We start from the raw sequence: 17,258 nt of genomic DNA on the forward strand, positions 1-17,258 counted from the left end.
AGTCATTTTCATTGATGAATCATATTCTGTCATGTTTACAGTTATGTTTAATTGCTTAAAATGTCATAAATTCTGTGTTCAAAGCTGTATTTGATTTTTTCCTGAGATTTTGGATTATATGATCAGTGGTTGTACACCATATGAGCTATGATATAGTCATTGTGAGCTTGGGTGCATGCAAAAGTGACATTAATCTCAGATCTGACTAGCTGATTGAAGTATAATCTGTTTTGAATTTAGCATTGAGATGCATCTGATTGATTGAGCCAGTACCATGTGCATACTATATAAGTAATGAATTGCTTTGGCAAAGCTTGGTTGCACTGAGAAAACTCCATTAGAGTCTCATTTGCAGTTGGCCGATCTGTATTGCTTTGCTTGAGTCTAGTTATTTTGTTTCAAATCTGGTTTAGCACATAGATCATTGCTAAACATCTTTAATTGTTGATTTAGTGTCTTGTTCAAGTTTGAGTTGCTGTTTCTGGTTCAATTTAAGTGTTCAAAGGTCATTTGATTCATTAAGTCCAAATTTGAGTGGAAGAGTTGCTTAATTTGAGTAATTTGGGGCTGACTAAATCAAATTTTGAGATAGTGTGTTTCTGCATCCAGTTGCTTTACAAACAAGTTTGTTTTAGATATTTGAAACTGATGATGCAAAGAAACCATGAGTTAATAGCTGCCCTAAGCCTTTTCACTCTTTAAACCACCAAACTTTTGGCATTTTTTCATTCACAAGTTGCTAGTTGTTTGCCTTTTTTGAAATTTGTGGAATTGGTGCATTTGAAATTGAGTTATCATTGCAGCAAAAGCTTGGTCATTCTGTTTACATGTAAAACAATTGACAAAAGAAACATTTACATAGTTATAAAAAGCTGAAAGACCAGGGTAGTTAACTTTTCTGAAATCTGGTGCACCAGAAAATGTTGTTCTCTATTAGCATTTCATCAAACAGTTTCACTCAATTGCTTTGAGCTTAAAATTTTGATGATATTGCAACTTGTTTCTGTTTCTTGTTTTATGAATCTGTTCTAGATCCTTTGGTAGGTTCAATTTTTGTGCCTTCTTCTTATAGCTTTGTTTCTTGTTTGTCATTTGTTGGCTGTCTTAGTTTTGTCTACATTACATGTAAAATCTATTCAGCTGTTCTAATTTGAGCTTTGTTTGTTTTCATAATCTGATCTAGAGTTGATCTTGAGTCAGTTTCATTATCTGTTGTGCTGTCATTATCTAGTGGTTGTCCTGTTCTGTTCTGGTTTCTGATTTTGACCTTAGCCTAGCCATTCTTGATTGAGAAGCTTGTTACACTTTGGTTTCTGGAATTTGAAAGAGGGTTTGTGTGCTTGGTAGCATCTTAGGTGGTGGTGGTCTGAAAGATTCTCAAGCCTTGAACTGCCAAGGGAGAATCTCCCTTCCAAACCTTTTCATTTATGTGCTTTAACTTTCAAAAGAGAAGCCTGAGTGTAGTGAGTTTAGTGAGGCTGATTTAGCCTAATTTTCCTTGGCACTTTGTATGAGAGAATCAATTTTTAAATAACTGTGTTTTAACTGTTTACTTCTGCATTTAAATAGTTGTAACAGGTTGGAAGTTGGGTCTTGAATCTGATGAAGATTGAGTACATTGGCCTATGAGTGCATATCAAAATTTCAATGTGATGATTTGAGATCTTAGACAGCTGAGATTTATTTGTGCAGATTTCCATTCTGTTTAAATTCATTGTTTAATCTTAGCTGAATGTTCTGCATTACATTATATCACTTTTTGTCCATTGGCTTGATCAGGTTTTGATTAATTTGGAATGATTGTTTAATCATCTTGGTTTCAGCCTTGAATTACACTCATTTGCAGCTGGTTTAATATCCATGTTTATGTGTATTTTGCTGGAATTGGTATAATTTCTGTGTGCAAATTTGAACTGAATCAGTGCAGGGAAAAAGTGTAGAATAGGTGTGTTGTTGTGTGCAGAGTTGATAAATATTTGGAGTCAAGAATTTTAAGCAGCAGCAGAATCTCAGTAGAGTTTAGAGCAAGCTAGACCAACCATTTAATTAGGGGAGTTGCTTAACTTTCTTACCTCTGGATTGCTTAAGTGTTTTTGTCTTAGCTGGTGATAGCATTGATGGTTGCTTTGCTGAATTGAGTGGGAATATTTGATTGCAGTTTGTCATTTGAGAGCAAAAAGAAATTTATATAGCTGCATCAAGTGCACGAGACTAGGAGAAAAGGGAAGAATCTTTTATATTGTGTGAAGTTAATCCTCTTGATATCTGTGTGTAGATAAGGTACATTGATTCCAATTGTGAATTATGATTGTAGGATTATACTGGCCAAGAGATTCCAAAGCATTGATTCCAGAAGCTGTCAAGAAGCAACAAAATTGAGCAAAAGTGTAGCTGGAGCAGGCTAGCTGTTGTCTTCTGAACTAAAGGGAATACTTTAAATTGTTGTGTATCTCTTCTTGTAATTTGTTTGCATCAGGTTCCCTAATCTACATGTTGTTATATACTGTTTTGCAGGAGTGGTGAATCAGATTCAAGAGAGTTGATTCCAGAAGCAACAAAGTTGAGCAACAAAGTTGAATGAAGTGGACCAGGATCGTAGCAGCCTAGCATAATTTTTTGTTTTTCTTTTGTAATTTGATTTGTTCACATTGGATTGTAATAGGCTTGTGTTAGCCTACTGTTAGCTTTAGCTTTTGTTTTGTAAAAGGCCTTTTATAAAGTCCAAGTTGTTTGGAAGAGTCCTTGGTGCTCTTTCAAACTCTTGGCAACTTTACTTGCTTTAATTTTAGCATAGCTAGACAGGTGAGTGTGTCTTGTTAGCCAAAGCTACAAGCCTCACCATAGGAGTAGACTTTAATATTGATTGTGTGATTTGTGTTTCACGTTTAGGGGTGATTTAGGCTAAAAGGGATTAAACTCTAAGCCTTATCACATTAGAGTCCGAGAGTATAGTCTTTTAATTGTGCTTAATTGTTTGTGATTGTTTGAGTTGTGTACTTTGTTTCTAAAGGTGATTTTAGTTTAAGGGGTAATTAGTTAGTAGCCTAAGACATTTCTGGCAAGGCAAGACTTGGTACTCAAGCAGCTCTTTAGCTCACCTCTCTTACCTGGGACTTGTCTAAGTGAAAGTTTTTAACCCTCTAAATTAAGAAAACTCTTAAAAACAAAGATATCTTCTTATAGTTCATATAGGTCTTCTAGGTTAGATAATGTTGATGAAATGTTTAAACAAGCTAGGAATCTTCCATCCTTTGGTAAAGACATAGGTGCATTAACATACCTAGCTTGGGAAAAAGAAATTGATAAAATAAATCCTTGGTTTTATGAAGAGAGTGAATATTATGTCCTTAGCATATATCTCTCTAAGTTAGAAAAGCATGCAAGTGAGTGGTGGGATGAAAGGCAATATCATGTTAGGAAAGGTAGAAAGTCTTCCATACGTGATTGGCATGATTTAAAAGCTTGCATGAGAAGAAAGTTTGTGCCTTCAAGTATTAAAAGAAACCTGGAACTAATTAGGGATTGCATTGATGATGGAAAATTATTTCTTGAGAGTTTAAATGATCATGGGTTTCTTCATAGAGAATTAGAGTTTGGGGCAAGACTTAAAGAGCTCAAGAATAAGAAAAGAGAAAGAGAGATTGAGAGAAAAAAAGAGGAAGAAAGGAAAGAAGAAGAGAAGAGAGAGAGAAGAAAACGAGAAAAGAGAAGAGAGAAAAAGAGAGGAATTAAGAAGAGAAGAAGAGAAAAGAAAAGAAGAAGAAAGAAAAGAAATAGAGAGAAAAGAAGAAAAGAGAGAAAGGCCAGAAAGAGAGAAGAAAGAAAAGGAGAAATTGTTGCTGATGACAAATTCTATTCTTTCCAAGACTATGGAACCTAAAAGGGAAGGTTTTCAAATCTTTACTTCTTTTCCAATCATGGTTTATTCTTTTAATATGGACTTTTCTTTCAAACCAATTGTCATTATATATTCTATGAAAACATTCTCAAAATATGACAATTCAAATCTTGAGTTATTGTTATCTTTAAGAAAACAATTAACTCAAGACAAAAGTGAATTTGGACTTCTAGAATTTCCAAATGTGATAAAACAAAATATTAGAAGTCCTTATTTCCTTGTTTTTATAGAAAAATTCTTTCTTGGATTGATATTAATTGAAAATATATTTGATGTTTATTGTAGATTTGTGTTTGATCCAGGAGGAAGAAAAAGTGGATACAAAAGAATAAGGCCAATCTAAGATGGCCATGCTCCCAAAGATTGTGTGGAGCTTATTCATAAGGCGATTGCTAGATTTGAGGACAAATCTTTTCTTAAGAGGGAGGGCATGATGGAATCCTACTTGACTTAGTCTTCCTTTTGTATTTTTACCTTTCCTAGCTTAGCTCTTAAGGAGCATGGGTTACTATAAATACCCAACTCCTCTCTTGTATTAGCACTTTTGAGATTAATGAGAATTGAATTTTCTGAAATCAGAAATTATTCTCTCTTGAAAGTCATAGGCTAGAGAGTCCAAAGACTCCCTCTAGCCACCTTCCAAGCACCTCTCTCACTTTCATTTTCCATTTCACTGTGCTTATCTCTCATCCACGACGTCATCCTCCACTCTAAACCATTGTTCTGCTGCCACATCTTCAGCTTCTCGTGCGAGCCTCAACCACGTCTCTATAGCGCACGCGTCAGCTCCTCCAATCCACGTCTTTGGCTTTTCCTCTCGCGTATCAAAAAAGCAACTTCGTTCACTCTCGCGCATATCTCACGCATCAGAGAACATCTTCATTTCTCCCATTTTCCACTTCCAAGAAACCTCATCTGCTAGGGTTTCTCCCTCTCAAACGCATCATCATCACAGTAAGCCTCTACTCCATTTCTATCTTCACAGATTCATCTCTTCATCATCTATAAACATCCTTCTCTCACAGATTCCACATCCTTTTCACCATTTCTTCATTTTCACCGATTGATCTAGCTTTTGGATCGATTAAAAACCTCTCCTCACCTTGTTTATCATTTTCCACCATTTAAACCTAGGTATAGGGTTTCGTTGTGTTCACTCTCGGTTTCCTTAGATTTCATTCGAGTCATTCTTCGATTTCTCTCTCGATCTAGAGTGTCCTATCAATTCCACTGCGTCATCTCTCTGGAGGAATCTTCGAGGAGGTCCGGTTCATGTTCGCGCAACTTCAATCGACCTCTCCTCGGGCGTTCGTCCATCAGTCTAGGTCTTATCTTGGTATTGTTGCATCGGGAAAACACTCTTTTTTGGGTGGCCGTGCAAATTGTAGCAACCTCTCGACGTTCGGGTAGCGTGTCAAGGTTCATCTGCAATGGTTTGGCGTTGAGCTTCATATCTTGGATGCCTGGTCGTAACAACGACTCTCCAACTTCTACCAGAAGCATGGCGTCCGTGCCATATGTGAGGTTGAATGGAGTTTCACCAGTGGATTCGTGCGGGGTGCACCTGTACGCCCATAGTACTTCGGGCAGCTCCTCTACCCATAAGCTTTTAGGTTCACCGAGCCGATTTTTGAATTCTGTGAGTACAACTTTGTTGGCAGCTTCAACCTACTGATAATAGTTGAAAAACTGTTATTTTCATGCTTAAAATTGATACTAAAAGCAACCTTTAACACTTAGAAACTGGCTTGGAATCATGTTTTTGCTTATATTTTTGGAAATAAGAGAGTTGGACAGGTTTATGCTTGATTTCAGTGTTTTATGCAGATTTTGAGGTGAATTTGATGAAAGACGTGAAGTAAGACATGGTCGGAATCAGAAAAGGACACAAAAAGTGCAAAAGGTGAAGCCGCAAGTATCGCTCAGCGTCATTTTACCGCTGAGCGGAATTACTTAACACTCGTTGGCATCGTTAAGGGGTGAAAGTGAAGTTGAGGGGAAGAATTCAACACACGCACTTACCGTTGAGTGGTATTTTACCGCTGAGTGCCATTATTTTGGGCTTAGGCCTACTTTTCTATAATTTTTAGAATAGTATATAAGCTTTAGGACTTCCTAGGGTTTGTATCTTTAGCTGAAGAAGACGCAAAACACACTTTTCACCCCTTGGGGGTAGAATTGGAGATTGTGACGGCTCTCCTCTTCTCTTTCTAGGGTTTTTCTATCTCTTCCATTCTTTCATTATTGCTCATCTAGTTTCACCATGAATATGGTGAACTAAACTTTGTATTGTTGTTGGGGAATCAATGAAATCTTTTGAAGCTCTCATATATGGAATTTTGTGTTTAAACATCATATTTATGATACATGCTTTCTTTCATCATTAGTTAGGGTTTTTCTTCTTTGCTCAAAGCATGCATTGTTTAACTCATTCGATGTCATGATTATTGGTTTTATTGATATGGACACATACGGTAAAATCTAGATCTGGGGAAACTCTCCCAACAGCAGTATAAACCTAGACATAGGAATATGATGGTTGATTGTCGTTAAGCTTCCGTTCACTATAATGCATGATAAATTGCTAGGGAGATAAGACATTGTAAACTAGTGATTATGATTAGGCTTTCTTTGTCGAGACATCGGGTTTAAGGTAAATTAGAGAGTGGCATTAACATTGATGAAAAGAATGATGAATTCCTAAATATATGAGAGTGGATAAGATGAAATTGATTACCCCAACAACATACTCATCCATATAATTCGTTCCAAGTGTTTGTGTTCTTCTTTCCATTGATCAAAACTCATGCATACATGTTTACTTTTTGTCTTTTGAATTTGAAACCTCAAGAATTTGTTTATTTTCACAGGTCTTAAATAATAAAGAAGTCATATAACTAACTAGGTCGTGAGTCCTTTGGGAGAACGATACTTGGTCTTACCAAGTTTATTACTTGATACGATTCGGTCACACTTGTCGAGGTTACAAGTTTTTGGCACCGTTTTCGGTGTTCAGAAATTTGTCATCACCTACCAATTTGTTTGTGGGTGTTCTACCGAGCTGGTGACATGTTTGATTCCCAAGCTCTTAAGGAAATCTTCCAGTTTCTTTTCGATGAATTGTCGGCCGTTATCAGTGATGATTTTTTGCAGTAGACCGAATCGACATATCAAGTGCCAGATAAACTTCTCTACACGTTGAGCGCTTATGACCGTTAATGCCTCAACCTCGATCCATGATAACTCTCAAAATTTGCATTATTCTCTGTGTTTAGAAGATTTTGTTAGTGTATTTTTGTTCTTAATTGTCTAGAGTTAGGTTTGTTTTAGGAATTTTCTTTAAATCTTTAGATTTGTAGAATTTTAGTTAAAAATAGGTTTTTAGGTGTAATTTTTAGTTTTTGTTAATAATTAGAAAATCTTATTTTGTTTTCTTAGAAAATCTTTGATAAAAATATTTCTTTGTTAAATTTCCTTTCCTTTTCTTTAATTTTGGATTTTTTTTTTCTCTCTTTACTGCAGATACAATTTAATTGAAGCTGTGCTGCTATATTGGCACTAGGTTGGTGCTGATGCCACTGATTGGGCCACTACAAATGATTGGGCTGCTTGGAATGCTGACATTGCAATTGGGCTACATTTGAGAATGAGATGCTGGATTGAATTTGGACTGTTGGCCTACCACATTGGAAGTTGATACTCTGATTGTCACTTACATGGATGTGGGCTTAATTGAAATGCTTTCGGGTTGAATTGCACTACGGAACTATGTCGTTGCATGGGCTGACTCAAATTAAGTGGAACAATGTCGTTTTGCTGCAGCTGATTGGGGGTCTGAGATTTGTGATTCATTTTGGAAAAACAAAGGAAGCCCTCGAGCATTTGAGAAAGAGAAAACCAAACCCTTTGAGAGCTAGGGCAGAGAAAGGAAGAAGAGCTCCATAGCTGGTCTGATCCTGCCCATAGAAGGAGAGCTGAACGGAGCTAACTGGCACGTGACCGAAAGGGGAAGCTCAAATCAATGAAGAGGTTGATCGGAGGGCTTAAACAAAACGATGAACAGTGGCCGCTGGATCAAGAAGAAGATAAGTGAGCAAGTTTTCCCATTTTCCCTCTTTCGTTTTCTTTGTTTTTCTGACCCTATAAAAAGGGCTTTCACCATGTATATAGACTGTTACACACTTTATACACTTTCAGTTTACAGTTCTAAGCTCTGTAGATTAGGGTTCTTTTCCGCTTTCTATAGAGTAGGTTTCCGTTCTCCTTGCTTTTGGAATGCACACTCGCGATTGTGACAGCCCGTGGTGGCTTCGATTGCGCGTTTGTTCGGTACCTTTTCTTGTACGCTCTTGTTAATAATACGTTCTTTCTTGATGTTCTATTTGTAAAGTGTTATATGATTCTGTTATTTTGATTTTTGTGTGTTCTTCTGTTTCTTGTTTTACATTGAAAATGATTTGGATTCTGTCACTCTGCATTCTATAATTTCTTTTGGAATTATACGACCCCAAGGTGGGCGTAAATGAACGAGATGTCTTCTCGAGACAAATAGGAGTTCAATCAATGAAAAAAATATTTTCATTCATGTTGTTTTAGTTGCTGTTAATTAGTGTGAGTTAGGAATAGGTTCAATTGTGTTTCATTTGCTGATTTGGCTACAAATCATTAAAGTTGAATTGAATCTGTTTTGTTTCGGGAAATCAATTGATTGTTATTCATTTTAAGTTCTATATTAGAACTTGAGACCCCAAGGTGGGCAATTTATGAACAGGATGTCTTTCTGTATAATAATAAATCAATTGATATGCCAATTCAAGCAAATTTAGTTCAGCTTTGTGACTTTTATCCAACAACTTTGTCCTTATTAGTAGTTTAGGTTGTGTTCTGTTCGTAATGATTAGATTTGGTTCTGATTCATGAGTTATTCACTTGATTCTTTGCTTTTAATCATTAGTTTTAGATTTCTTATTGACTTTTCTTTACTGTAGATTTTACAATTCTGTTTGCAACATTTACTTTCTTTACTGTTCATATTCATTTGGCTTTTAGGATTTTTGTTTAGCTTTTAAATTTCCAATTTGAGTTGCTTGTTTACAGTTTTAGTTTTAGGTCATTTTAGTTGCATGTAATTCTCATAGTAGTTTAATTTATGTTTCTGTTTAGGTAGTTTAGAGTTCTGTTTTCATTTCTTTTCCCCACCTTACATTAGTAGTTAATAATTAGGTAGTAAATATACAAGACCAAACTCTACATTCTGAAACTTAATCATAGTTGAGTCCTTGGATTGATCCTTGGTTATCCCTTTACTACATTAGTGGGGAAACTGAGTTTGTTGGCTTTGATGCGACTAAAAGCGAGTTTAACAATCCACTTTATGGAGTAATCGATCGCCACCAGGAGGAACTTATTTTGAGCTTTTCTGATCGGTAATGGCTCGACTATATCCATTCCCCATTGGGCGAAAGGCCATGGCGAGATAAAGCCATGCAACTCTTCGGGAGGGACTCAGAAATCGTTGTCGTGCGCTTGGCAGGATATGCACTTCTTAACGAATGTTTCACAATCATGATTGATCGTTGGCCAGTAATACCCTGCCCGTAGTATTCGAGCCCTGAGCGTTCGCTTTCCTGAATGCAAACCACATATTCCATTGTGAAGCTCTAGCAGGACGTAATATGCTTCTTCTGCTAACAAGCATTTCAACAGCGGCGTGGTGTAGCCTCACTTGTACAAATCGTCCCCTATACACAGAAAATGAGCGATGCGTTTAGAGTCGGTTGTACTAACCTTTTCTCCCTGTTCCTGCTTCATCATCAGTTCTCGTATGTTGTTTCGCCAATCGACTTCGGGTGTCACTACATCAGTGTCAAAAGTTTCAATAGCAGGTTTGTTGAATATCATTTTGATGACTGAAGACAGTTGCACTTTTTCTTTTGAGTGAGTCAGCTTAGACAGGAGATCTGCTCTGGAATTTTGTTCCCTAGGCACGTGGACAATGCTGACGTTGACAAAATCTTTAAGGAGGTTGGTGGCCTTATGAAAATAGCACAGTAGTTGATTATCTTTAACCTGGAAAGTCCCCTTCATGTGACCGAAAGGTTGAGAATCCATTCGACATTCTAACCGAGCAATTGCTAACTCTTTAGCTAAAGTTAAACCGGCAATCAAAGCTCCGTATTCTGCTTGATTGTTGTTGGCTTGAAAGTGAAAAATTATGGCTTGTTCAATAATAATACCGTTCCGTCCTTCCAAAACAATGCCAGCTCCTCCACCCTTTCTTTCTGAGGAGCCATCCACATTAAGATACCATAGTGGCACTGGATCGTCATGTATGGGTGTTAGCTCAGCTGCAAAGTCGGCCAGATGTTGGCCTTTGACAGATCCTCGAGGTTCAAAGCGTAAGCCGAACTCGGAAATTTCAACAGACCAGGAGACCATCCTACCTGCCAGGTCGGGCTTCCTAAGAATCTATTTGTATGCACCACCACTTGATGACTCTGAAAATACGGTTGGAGACGGCGCGCCGCAGTTAGTAGCGCCAGTGCCACCTTTTCGGGATGAAACGTAACAAAGCAGTTAGTTGGCCAACTAGGCGCTGCACCTCTTTCAAATTAGTTGTGCTTTTCATCTCTAGGACCGCTCGACATTTATCTGGATTGCCTTCTATTTCCCTGCAGGTTAGCATAAACCTTAGAAACTTTCCGACTGGTACGCCAAAGGTGCACTTTGGTGGGTTTAACCGCATGTTGTACCGTCGCACCTGAAGGAAAACTTCCGCCAGATCTTTTACGTGTTGTTCTACCAACTAACTCCTAACAACCATGTCATCCACGTATACCTCCATACATTTTCCAATTTGGTGGTGGAAAATTTTATCCATAAGATGCTAATAGGTGGAGCCTCCATTTTTTAGACCGAACGTTATTACGTCATAACAGTAATTGGCGCGTTCGGTTATGAAAGTTGTTCGCTCCTGATCTGGTATATAAATCGGGATCTGGTTGTATCCCAAGTATGTGTCAAGGAAACTTAGCACCGCATGTCCGGAGGCCCCGTCTACCAATCGGTCAATGCTTGGAAGAGGGTAAGAATCTTTGGGGCAAGCCTTGTTGAGATCCGTGAAAAAGACACACATTCTCCACTGATCGTTCGACTTTTTAACCATGATGACATTCGTCATCCATGTAGTGTAGGTTACCTCTCTGATGAACTGAGCCTTCAGTAGCTTGGTAATCTCCGCTTGTATGCCATCTCTCTTTTCTTCGCCGAATCTTCGCTTCTTCTGAGCTAGAGGTCGTGCTTCTTTGAAAATGGACAAATTTTCCGACACGACACCAGGGCGGATTCCAAAAATATCAGCTGCTACCCAAGTGAACAGATCGACATTGGTTTTCAACATCTCTATCAAATTGCGCTCATTGATGAACAAATTTTTGATCCCCGGGTACGACGCCAAAAACTTGTTTAACCCTCGGCAAGTATAACCGAATCGTATCAAGTACTAAACCTGGTAAGACCAAGTATCGTTCCCCCAAAGAACTCACGGCCTAGATAGTTGTGTGATTTGTTGATTACCTAAGACTTGTAAAACTGATTGATTAAGATTTAAATGCAAATACTCAAAAGTAAATATGAATGCACGGATTGATCAATGGTAAGAAGAAACAAAACACGTGAATTGAAATATATGGATGATTATGTTGTTCGGGTTTATCAATTTCATCCTATCTACTCACATGTATTCAAGAATTCATCTTTCTTCATTAGTTGTTAATGTCACTTTCTAAATTACCTTAAACCCGATGTCTTGGCGAAGAAAGCCTAATCATAATCACTACTTTACAATGTCTTGCGTCCCTAGCAATTAATCATGCATTATAGTGAACAGAAGCATAAAGGCAACCAACCATCATGCTCCTATGTCTAGGTTTATACTACTATTGGGAGAGATTCCCCAGATCTAGATTTCCCCGTATGTGTCCATATCGACAAAATCAATGATCATGACATCGAATGAGTTAAACAATGCATGCTTTGACTAAAGAGGAAAAACCCTAACAATTAATGAAAGAAAGCATGTATCTTAAAGAAGATTTTGAAGAACAAATTCCATACATGAGAGTTTCAAAAGGATTACATTGATTCCCCAACAACAATAAATGTTTAGTTCACTATATTCATGGTGAAACTATATGAATTACAATGAAAGAATGAAAAGATAGAACCCTAGAAAGTTGAGAAAGGAGCCTTAGCATCCAAAATCCTCCTCCAAGGGGTGAACGAGTGTGTTTCTGTTTCGTCCCAGCCAAAGATGTCTAACTTAGGTCGACTAAAACCTTATAAAGCTTTCTAAAAATTACAGAAAAGTGGCCCAAGGCCCATTAAAATGCCACTCAGCGGTAACTACTGCTCAACGGTAAGTCCGGGTCTTCAATTTTGCCCCTCAACTGCTGTTTTTGCCCCTCAGCGGTGATTTCGCCACTTGGAAACTGGCGCTCAGCGGTAATTACCGCTCAATGTAACTTTTTCTACACTCTGGTTGACTTTTCTGTATTCTAGTTGACTAGTTGACTTTTTTGGTTGCTTGGTTGACTTTTCTAGTTGACTGGTTGATTTTTCTAGTTTCTTGTTGACTTTTCTGCATTCCAACCATTCAGTACTTTAACTCTTCTTTCAAATCATTCCAATAACCTACAAAATCAAAGGAATCTAGCACAAAACCATTAAATTCACCTTCAACTCTCTTATTCACAAAACTAAAGCAAAAAAATGAGTTAAAGCAAGTTTCTAAGTTCAAAAGGGTTGATTGATTATCGAAATTAAGTATAAAAATAATGGTTTTTCAACTGTTATCACAATCCCAAACTTAGAACTTTGCTTGTTCTCAAGCAAACAAGATGTAACTTAGCTTTCAACCAATCAATGCAATGATTCAACATATTTCAAAACCTTTTCTTTTAAGAGAAGTAATTGCTCAAATCAGCTTATCATAAAGAATATCAGTCAAGATGAATACATGCCTTGATTCAATTAAGCTCATTATGGTGATCAGGTAATCACAGAATATTCAACAGATGCTATGCTCATGAATGATCATGGAATATTTTCTCACCAGATAAAGTGTTTCACTCAAACACACAAGTGTATAAGAGGTTACTCATTCACTCCACTATCACAATGTCACATGAATTAACTTTGCCTTTCATTTAACCATAATTAAATATACTCACAAGCAATTATCATCACAAGGGTTTTTCTATGGCTTGTAATATGGCTGGGCTAAGAAGAAAAATTGGTTTTTTCTGGATCACAAAATCCTTGAGTTAAGAAAGTCATTCATACTTTCATCATTGAAACACAACCATTCTTACTTATTCCCAACTTTCCCTTACATTGAGCTTTTCTTTTCTTTCCTTTTTCTTTTGCTTTTCACGTGCTTAGCTCTTAGCTTAATGCTTGCTATTTTCCCTTTCTAGACTTCCCAACAACCCCAAACTTGAACCTTTATCAACACCACAAAATATTCTCAACTCAACTCAAGGAAAAGATTTTCACAAAGGGTTTTCAAATCATGTTCAAGGCTAAAGGTTCGAAGGATAGAACATATAGTGCTCTCTTTTAGTAGGCTAAATTCATGCATTTTGGCTAAAAAGGGTTAACAACAAATAGCCTTGATCATATGACACATACAAGCAAGTGATTCAATCATAGAAAACTTGGGCAAAGTCATTCATGCTTTCAACATAATAGCACTTACTCACAAAAACTCTAGAGTTCAATCCTCACACAAGATAAATCAAATTCCAACATTTAGATAAACATCCTGCTCACTATCATAATCACAATCACAATTCATCATGCATCTGTTTCAAAATATTTTGAGCAACCACCTGTGTATCAGCATCATGCATCATCTCAACATCAATCAATATAATTAACATCATGAAGCAATACTCATCACAAACATCATAGCATCAACAAACCATTGCACGCAGATAAAGTTTTAAGCCAAGTATATCAAATCCTATACTAAAAACAAAAGCAAATAAATTCGAAAGATAAGAAAAATCCTGCTCTAGTGCTGATAGCATCCATCAGTAGATGTTATCTCAGCTCCTCATCAGCTCATGCTGATGGGGAAGTGCATACCTAGAGAGAATATACTAAATGACATTTAAGAGAATGGGAAAGAAATTAAAAATGGAAGAGATTAAGGAAAAGGAAACTTAGGAATTGAAGATGCACCACTTGAACAAGCTTCCAAGATAAGCATCAAGAGGAGGACTGCCACTTGCTTGAACAAGATAAGGTCTGCCCAAATTTGGGACTTTAGAGACAGAATTCTATCTCAAAGAGGATTGCAAAAGTGCAAATCAACTCAAATTCATTGAATCAAGGTAAGGTGTACAAAAATGAGACCCCTAAGCCTTCTTATATAACCTTTGGAGTGAGCTAAGATGCAAGATCTAGGAGATGTGGGACTTTTAAGGGTGTAGTCCGTCCAGCAGCTGCTGCAGGTCTTCTAGGGACTTTTGAGTCCCACATTGCTCAATTCTCTCCACTCCAAAGGGTTTATAAGGCAACTAGTTCTCCTATAGTTCAAAATATGAAAACTAGCTATGCTACTAACTCCTACACGCCTAGAATGCTCACTTTCTCTTCTCTTCTTTTTAAGATCAAGCCATGGATAGTCCCACATTGCTTGCTCTTAAAGAGAAAGAAGAGTTTATAAGCAATTATTCACAAGAACTAAGAGAAAGAAATCAAAAGCCAAATACACGCCCAAAGGAAACCCATTCTACTCTTTTTTATGCTTGTTGTCACTTTGAAAGCTCTTCATTGTTGCCCCATTTATGATCATATCATCCCCCCTAGGTTGGAGAGGATTCGACCTCGAATCTTGAAAAACCTGCAACAAAGAGAGATTAGTGACTTATTTCGTGTATAAACCAAAGCAACTCCTCCTGGATCAAATGTCAACCTGCAAAAATCATTAAACATTTTGTGAATGAATTTATGTTGACGAATCAATGTATATAAACAAGTAATAGTAAAAGAAAGTCTCCTGATATTTTTATTGCATTTAGTGGTGAAAAATAGGAGACCATTTTTAGAGAAAAAATTATTTTTGTCTTGAGTTGAATGGACCCACAGAGGTAACACTAACTCATGATGTGTTTCACAAATGTTTATGGAATAGTTGGAAAGAAGGAAAGAGGGAGGTGAAAAAGTTGTGCAAAATATTTTTGGATCAAAGAAAGAAAACTTAGTAAAAGGAGAAAAGTAGAAGGATTGAAAAACTCCCCTGTCATGGTTTAGATATATTTGAATGATGGTTGTGGATGGTGCCTTCAGTAATACTTCCTTTTTGACTAAGACTTTGTCCTTCTCCATTTCTCTCACAAGTTCTTCTTTTTCTTTTTTTGCTCTCTCCTCTCTTTCTTTTCTCTCAGTCTCTTCTTTTACTCTCTCCTCTCTTTCTTTTCTTTCTTCATTTAAACAAGTAAGCATGACCTTCTCTTTGGCATCACTTGATGAGGAAGAAGAGCTATAGGTTGGTGAAGTTAAGGAAGAGGTAGACTCATTAGTCATAATTACTTCACCCTCAATGCATGTTGCCTTTTTGGTGGGGCAGGCAGAGGCTATATGACCATGTCTTAAACATTTAAAACATTTAATGTGACTTGGTCGAGAAGGAGATTTCGGTGGGGAAGAGAAATGGTTAGAAGAAGAATGAGGAAACAATTTGTTAGTGGGCTCCTTAGAAACATCCTTGGTTTTATCCTTTGATGATGAGGATTTGTATAAAACATCTCTTGAAGATTTGAAAAATTTGTTGTGACAAGCTTCTTTTTTCAAGAGTTTCTTCTCTACTTTCATGGCTCTATGAACCACTACATCTAAAGTCTCATCATCATGGAATTCAATTATATCTTGGATGTTGCTATTAAGTCCACTAATTAATCTAACTATTTTTGCATGATCATTTTCTTTAAGGTTAGTACGATGTAGGAGCACTTCGAGCTCGCGAGCATACTCCTCCACACTTCGTCTACCTTGAGTAAGCTGTTGGAGCTTAATCAAGAGGTCCCTATGGTAGTATGGAGGTACGAAACGTTGGTACAAAATGTCCTTGCAATGTTCCCATGTACTCGCGGGTGAGGCCATGGTTAAGTATCTCCTATTTAGCCATTGTTTGGCGTATCCCTCTAAAGCTAAACAAGCTAACTTGACACGCAAAGGTCCATTTACACTATACAAATCAAAAATTTGGTCTACTTTAGCTATCCAATCTAGAAAAATAGACGGCTCGGCTTCCCCTTTGAAAGTAGGCAAGTTCAACTTTGGTAGTGTAAGGCCTTGGTCCATAGCTTTATCTTCTTGATGCTTCTTTGGCGAGGGAAGGTATACATTTACGGTTCGAGCTTCTTGCTTCTTCTTGTAGGAACCATGATCATGACCATGAGGTTGCTCCTTTTTTGCTTTCGCGTCCTTGTCCAACCGTTTACTAATGGAGTCAAGTTGATGTTGCATTTGTTGAAAAGCCTTCTTCAAATCAAATTTGCTAGAAGCACTTCCGTGATGACTACTTCCAATGGAAGAAGAGTGTCTTGAACCTGCAGACATGGTTTTCTAAAGGCAAACAGCAGCAATACTTACACAAAAAACAGGTTAGAAAACAGTCCAAATACAGCAGCAAAACTGAAGTAAACAGCAGCCAAGGTTCACTCGCAGCAGCACCAAAAAATTAGGCTCAAAACTCACGGTGTTTATGGCAAAACAAAGCAAGATCACTCCACTCACATGCACTCTTCTTTCAAAAATAGTAATGTCTCACAAGTCCACTTTGAGAGCACCAACTCAAGTCTAAAGCAAATGGAAAGATGTACAATCCACCCTCAATGCAAAGAAGACAAATCAAGACAGCACATGGTAGAAGCCAAAGAATGAATGAAAACTACAAGACAAATGATGGAAATGGAACCTAAAAATCAAGAAACTTGGCACACAATAAGGAGGTAGCAATCTAATTAATGTGAAGAGACAAAACAACAAGAAATTGGACTCAAAACAGTGGCACAAAATGAACAAGACAGCAAAGAAAATTAACACAACTAAGGAGCAAAATCACATCAACATGCTACGCATACATGAAGAGCAAGACCGAATTAATGCTGGAAATAATTTTGGCAAACCTCAAACCAAAATATTCTGTATTGGAAATGAAAAAGAGGCTCTAAATGAAGCAATCAAACACACCAATCAATGAGAAAACTCTCGGCCAAGCACACCAAACAGCAACCAATTTTTTTTTTTATTTTATTTTGATACAGCAAACAGCACTTGGTAAAATGTCTCG

The sequence above is a fragment of the Vigna angularis genome, chromosome 5 (assembly GCF_016808095.1).
Source record: "Vigna angularis cultivar LongXiaoDou No.4 chromosome 5, ASM1680809v1, whole genome shotgun sequence".
NCBI classification, from domain to species: Eukaryota; Viridiplantae; Streptophyta; class Magnoliopsida; order Fabales; family Fabaceae; genus Vigna; species Vigna angularis.